Source organism: Monodelphis domestica, chromosome 6 (genome assembly GCF_027887165.1).
Source record: "Monodelphis domestica isolate mMonDom1 chromosome 6, mMonDom1.pri, whole genome shotgun sequence".
Classification (NCBI taxonomy): Eukaryota; Metazoa; Chordata; class Mammalia; order Didelphimorphia; family Didelphidae; genus Monodelphis; species Monodelphis domestica.
Genome location: NC_077232.1, coordinates 144,182,533 through 144,190,097, shown reverse-complemented (window position 1 = coordinate 144,190,097; position 7,565 = coordinate 144,182,533).

The window sequence follows — 7,565 nt, the reverse complement described above, 5'->3', positions numbered from 1 at the left end:
CTATTTTTTCCCATGGAATCTCTATTTTTAAAAAAAGGAATTTCTGCCTCATTCTAGATGACTCAGTGGATAGAGCACTGGGCTTAAAGTCATGGAGAACTGAGTTCAAATCAGGACTCAGGGGACTAGCTGGGAGACCTTGTACAATTTACATAATTCTGTTTGCCTCAGTTTCCTCAACTGTAAAATGAACTAAAAAAGAAAATGGCAAACCATTTCAGTATCTTTGCCAAGAAAATTCCAAATGGGGTTGTGAAGAATAAGATGACTGAAACAACTGAACAACATTATTATTGTTATTACTATTATCAAAATACTTTATAATTTTTATATTCCAAATTATCTGCAACTTTATTGGTTTCCCAACCTCATCTGTACCTTCCAATCTTATATAACTCTTGTCCATGTCTTTCTGTAGATCCTCCTCAGAGGATCCACTGTACATGCTAAAGGCCAACCCCTTGTTCTTTTAATGCTTTTGGGAATTAGTATAGAACTTGATCTATTTATCTTTTTTGCCTCACCCTCACTACAAGACCTACCCACATCCTTTTCTGATTACATGCATCCTTAATGATGTTTCTGTGTCCTGTCTTACCTATTAGTGACCATGGACTAATTGTAGTTTACTTGTTCTTTGCCTATCCATTTCCTTTTGGGTCACCTGACATTTTGATTCTTGATATCCCAAGACTTAGAATCAAATAGCATCAGTTGAAGAATATTAGACAAGCAGCTGGTATTGGACTCCTCTTATTATGGGGATGAAAGAGAATGAAAGAAAAGGGAAGATTGCTTCTCCAGAAAAAAAAATCAAATATATTCAGCATTTAGTGGCAAAATGTAATTTAAAAGGACAATAAGAACTCTGTGAATAAAAGTTCTTCATTATTTTTTCTTGAATAAAAAGGTTTAATTAAAGCACTATAGTAAGATTAACTAAAAGATAAAACTGAAGAGAATATAAAATTACTTTAGGACATGGTCAATGAGGAAAATTGTTTTATTTGACTGTATATTTGTCACAAAAGTTTTGTTTTTCTTTTTCAGATCTTATGGAAAAAGAAAATAAATGGTTATTAATTTTCTTAAAACAATACTTCATACATTCCTTTTCCAGTTCTAAGATTCTTTGTCTCTGTATGCATGAACCTGTGGGTCTCTCATATTGACATCAAAGACATGTCTCAGCATTGTCAAGGTTCCTTGCTACACTATTAATTATGCTTTTGTTCTAGTACTAATAATATGCCAGATAAGGTGTAAATTCATCTCATGCAGAGTTTTTGTGTCACTAATTATATCTTTTTGTGACATTAATATTTCCTTCATAATGATATAAACTTGCCTTGTGCTGAAGGTTTGTAGGCACTTTCAACCAATCAATTAAATATTAAGCACCTACTATGTGTCTGTCACTATATAAGCCATTGGGAATACAAAGGTAAAAGTGAAATAGTCTTTACCCTCACAGAATCACAGAGACCTTCTAACCTCTTGCCCAATGCAGAAGTTTGCCTCACAATATATTTGATAAATGATTATCCAACCCCCGATTGAACCTTTCAAAGATGGGAAACTCACTTTATGGGGTAACCCATTAAATTTGCAAAAGGATATTAAGCTAAAACATAGCTGTTTGTAGACATCTCATCCTTTCTTTCAATGAACTAAGACAAGAACAAATAATTCTCCATAGCCTCCTCTTTGGTATCTGAGGAAGTGGGGACTCCCTTCTCCTACTCCATAGTGCCCCCTCTCATATCTGTGGAAGCAGGGATTGATTTCTCCTTTAAGGAATAAAACATTTTATTCTGTGTATATAAAATAAATCTTTTACAATCCCTTCTTTCTGTCTATATTTTAAATTTTTAATTAACATATTCCAGCCAGTCTATCTGTTAATGACTATTTGGACAATGACAAGGGACTTTTTGTCTCAAAGGAATCAGTTCCTTCAAAGCTAAGAACAGCTTTGGGCCCAGATGTTACTGTTGTTCAATTCACACCATCAATCACCAAACAGTGCAGCAGGACCTACTGTGGATATTATTCAAACAGAGACTCAATTAAATTCAGACGCAGTCCATTTAATCTTCATCACCACAAACAATGTCAGCTGCCTTTTTCTCAACTAAATGTTAAGTCAGAAAAGCAAAATTGAGAGATTTTTATTGTTCCAACCAAGTTTATTATCTAGTGAGACCTATAACTTATCTCTAGATAAAATTAAAGCTGTGTGTTGTGTGGTTCATGAGATACATGGAATAGAGCATCATTTATCATCAAGAAAATGTTTTGGTAGTTGATGTCTAAAATGATTATCTATATTATCATATCTTGAGATCCCAAGGGACATTTTAGGAGAAAAGATAATAACTAACCTGTTTACTGAAGTTTACAGTTCAGAAAGCATCCTGAAATTCATTATTTCATTTGATCTTCACAGTTGTCTAAATTGGGCAGGGAAGGTAATCACATCTCCACTTCTTAAGTGAAGATGTTGAGTCTCAGAGAAGCTAAATGTTCTGTCCAAGGTCATGCAGGTAAGAAGTTGTACCACTGTACTAGATCCCATGTCTTCTAATTCTTGGGCCAACGCTCTCTGCAATACTCCCTATCAGAACTGAACCTGCCATTTTTCCCCCTGGGAAAGTAGCATATAATGGTACCAGTGGCAAGCAACACCAGGCACATCCTCCAATCAACCTTAATGGAGGAGAGATTAGGGAAGCTAGAAAGGAGGTGCTATTCAATAGTGCCCTGGTTTCATTAATTAATTGTAGAAACAATGGAAGTATTGTTAAAAGGTAAATGTGACAGATCACTGACTTCTGAAATTGATTTTTTGATGCTATAGTTACGAACGGGAAGGCTCCAATATCAAGTCACTTGGGCTAAGTGGTCCTACTAAATAAACATAAACAAGCAATGGCAGGCAGATTGTCATTTTCCCAACTCTGTGTGAAAAATTTGAACAATTACAGCTCCTGATTGGATAATAGTCCATTGGCTAAGACTGCTTGTAGATTTCAGCAGTTACAAACTGTACCCATTTCTGAGATTTTCAGTGACCCATTCAAACCCTCTCCAAATTTCTAGTTCTGATAAGGAAACTCTCTCTATCCTAGTCTGGTGTGTATAAGTGACCTAGGATTAATTTTTCCCTCCCACATCTGTGTCTGATTAGGAATGCCCTCTCCTGCGCCTGGCATCAATTACATGTTCTATAGCAAGACCATTTTAAGGCATTAAACTTTCCTGCTCAGACCCCAATCTGAGGGTGTGTTCCCACCACTGCTCTCTCAAGATGGCAAGTTTCTTTGCCTCTGTGGAGTCAGACTTCTGTCTGGACTACCAGTGTGTGAATAGGCTTTTTTTTTTAACCTGCTTGCTGCTTCATATTATATAATAATACTCATGTTGATATTAGCTTCCTGAGTACCAATTTTGTTTAAATCCTCAAAGCTGGTCTTCCTCTGAGCCATGAGGCCAAATATAGCAGTAAATGTAGCAAATTTTAATATTATTTCGTTCTTAAAGCAGCGTGTAAAATGTTTGCACCTTCTAAATTTGAGCCCCCCTGGGCAAATCTCCATTTATCCTGCCCTAGCTTTGGCTCTGTGTGATGCTAGAACTTCGTAGAGTGTAGGAGTTAGAATAGGAGAGCAAAGGGAAATTTTTCTAATTCTTGCCATTTTCGTTTCCTGCATAATAAAAGCAAAAGTACTTCTAAGTCAGGAAACTGGCTGTGGCTGTCAAGAGTGAGAGTGTCCAGATCAAAGAATAGCACCTTTTTTAGGAGTTAGAAATAGAAAGTAATGGTCCCTGCCCAGACTGTTCCCCACCTCCCCCACACCTGCCACCCCAATGGGTCAATTCTTACCTCTATTTGCTCAAGATCATATGATCATTGATTTAGAGCTGGAAAATAACTTCCAAGTCACTTGATCCATCCCCTCATTTTGTATATAAGGAAAGTGAAATTTTAAGTAATTAGTCCTAGATCACACCAATAATAAATATCAGATCCAGTATTTGAACCCTTGTCCTTGAACTCCAATATTAAATGGACTTTGTTTAGAAACACACCTGATCTTTCAATGTCTGTTCATAAGAATGAATACAAATTTGTTAGAAAATTCCCTTCTCCATTCTGCTTTGCACACTCAGGACTTTTCCACCCTTGCCTCAAAAACCCTCTCAAACTGAAATTTCTCTCTGTGCTTAGGAGCTTCTCTCCTTCTAAGGTCCCTCTGGCTCCCTTCTCCCATTGGGGAGTTCTTCCTGGTGTCTCCATTTGGGTGTTTGGTTTGATCTAAGCCAGCTATATTTAATTCTTGGCTCTGCATTTGAATCTAAGAACTTCCCCACCATGTTCTCACCTGGGTACCTTCTGCCCCACACTTTTCAGCTCCCTTTCATCATTCCTCATTAGAATTTAAATGCCTCGAAAACAGGAACTTTTTTTTTTACTTTTTAAAATTTGCACATTGTGTACTTGGTACAGTACCTGGAACCTAGTGAATGCTTGCTAAATGCTTGTTGCCTTGAAAATCTTTTCAACTCCATTTTCTAACACTGCAGATTGACACAGAGAATTCTGAGGGAATATCTTTTCCCACAGACATACTGTAGAAGATCATAGAATAAAATGTGAGAATGAGGTTGTTATCTATTTCAGAAGAGATTTTACCTTCCCTCCTAATTTTTTTCTTACTGTAATCTATCAACCTTAACTAAGCAAATATTTATTAAGTACCTCCTCTCTACACTCCAAGGAGGCAAATATAAAGAATGAATAATCCCTTCATGAAATGAGCTTGTATTTGAATGAGGGAGACAACAAGAAAACTCATCTAGGTTCTGGGGGGAAAGGAGATGAATAGCCCAATCAATATCTAGTAATATCAAAGTAAATTAAAAAGTAATTTGGGGTAATGTAAACAAAACTGGAAATACTTAAACTCATTTTCTAGGAAGCTCTCTCTACCCATTCTCCTGTATTTCTTCCTGTTCTTTCTCATTCCGTGCCAAATTCAGCAAACACTCAGACGCACGATATGATGCTGCCAGTGACCCATGAAGGTCATCAGATTTAGGTTGTGGAGGACGGATTGGGCATCCATTCCCCAGCTGGGAGCCCTCCTCTGAGAGCATCTTGCCTCAAGAGCCAGCTCCAATCTCAAATTCTTCCCAAGAGAACTTTTGCTAGTTTCAACTGTCACAGGGCACTGCAGAGAAAGAGAGATGGTCGCTTAAGGAGTCCGGATCCAATCACGTTGAGCCCCATAGATCAAAACCAACACCTTGAATTGCATTCAGAAGCAGATGGAAAGCCAGTACGGAACCCCAAGCACAGATGCAATGTGCTCACATGGAGTATGAATGAGCTACCGAAGAGCCTCTTTTTAATTCCTCATCTGATAACAAGCTTCCCCTCCTCCGATCAATATTGCCAACACACTGCTGAGCACCCTGCAGGGCATGCTTTGTTGTCTCTATTACTCTTTTTAGGGAAATAATTACCAATGCACATCCTGATGCAAAAAAAAAATATATATATATATATATATATTTATAATTTCTTCCTTCTCTCACAAAAGGAAGCAATTAAAAAAGGAACATGGAAAGGGTTTGCATTGCTCTTCGTGGGAGAAACTAGTTGGAAAGTCTGCTGTTTTGGAGGCTAAAACCTGGATCTCAAGCCATATGGATTTCGACTGAGGTGGTTGGATGCAAAGGGAGACTTTGTGAATTTGGAATGACACTTGGGTTGGGTGGGTGGAGATAAGCCTTTGTGGGGGTTCTCAATTCCAGCCCCAGATAGCATAGTCTGAAGACATCAGCAGAAAATTGGAGCCTTCTGCCAGAGCCTGATAGGCGTCCACAAGGCTCAGAAGAAGCTTAGATGTTCCTCAACTAGCCTCACCTCATCTGGGAAGCCCCCCAAGCAAAGGAAACTCAGAGCCATAATGAGGTCTTTTCAGTAACAGCAAGCTAAAACTATGCAGAAAAGAAGAGGGCACATGAGCAGCATTGTCTTTTCCAATCAGACATTTATTAGTTGTCACAGACATCTTTCTCTCTCTCCAAATATATATACATATATATATTTATTTGATTTATATACAAATATAAATATAGCAGTCTAGAAGTTTGGAGAGGAAGCTGGACCTGGACACAGGAAGATCTAGGTTAAAATGCTACCTCTCATACTCACTAGTCCTGCCCTTCCAGTCAAAACATCATTCCCTTGGGAAGGAGAAACAAAAATAAAATAAATTGTTCTGTATTTGCTCTATTCTCTTATCATTCTCCCATCAAACCTGAGCAGTGTTCCGAACTTTTCTTTGCTTTTTTATCCTGTCCCCACCATCATAAAGAGAAGTTCCTTTTCATTTTTGTTAGTTTTAATTACCAGTCTTGGCTCTTTCTAAACATTAATACTCCTGAAATTAAGAAATTAGTTAGCCTCACTAAGCTGTGGCTCCCTCATTTGTAAAATAGGGATAATTTAATACTCATACCCTATTTCAGAGCAGCTAAGTAGCAAAATAGATAAAGTGCTGGATCTGAAGTCAGGAAGAATCACTTCTTGAATTCAAATCTAGCCTCAAATCTTACTTGCTACAAGACCCTGGAAACAATCACTTAACGCCGTTTGCCTCAGTTTCCTCCTCTGTAAAATGAGTTGAAAAGGCAAAACAAGTTTGCCAAGGAAAAGCTCCAAATGAAGTCACAGTCAGAAAAGGCTGAAAAACAACTGAACACTACCTACTTTAAAAGGCTATTGTGAGGCTAAATGAGATAAATATATTGTTAAGCGTATGTAATCCTACTTCTGGGATGTGCTGGCTACACAGCTAAGGGCAAATCACTATACTTGATGCCTCGGTGCTCCAAACAGCTCTCAAATAATGAAAAACACAGATGTGATAAACATCTGCACTGGTGAGATTTCCCTCTCTGAAAGTTACAAATCTAGTGCAGAAAATGAGCTATTTTCTGTCTCTCTCTTTTAGATTATTCCTTAGGATTTCTATAGGACTTTGCTAAAAGAATTCTTTGCAATTATCCTAATTTCTCCTTCCTTCTTCACAGGGCACAAAAATGTGCTTTCTCTTGCAGAAGCACTGGATATGGAAAAAAAAGGCTAAGGCTGGTGACCTGGTTTCTAATAACCTCATAATGTGTATAGCAGTACAGAAGGAGTATGGTGGAAAGCTATGAGATACCAGTCTGTCCAGTGTAGCTTCTTTGAACCACAGGTTCCTGAGTCCTTCTGGTTGTAATGTCAGACACACACCTGTTAACCATTTCAGTTGGGTCCTTTCCAGTCAAAAGATCATTTCCATTGAGAGAGAAAACAAAAACAAAGTTGAATTGTTATGTATTTGCTCTATTCTCTTATCATTTCCCCATTAAACCTGGACAGTGTTCCTAGCCTTTCCTTGATTTTTTTTCATCAACAACAACCTAAAGAGACATTTCCTTTCATTGTTATTAGTTTTTATTACCAACCTTAGCTCTTTCTAAACTTTAATATCCTTGGAAGTATTCTT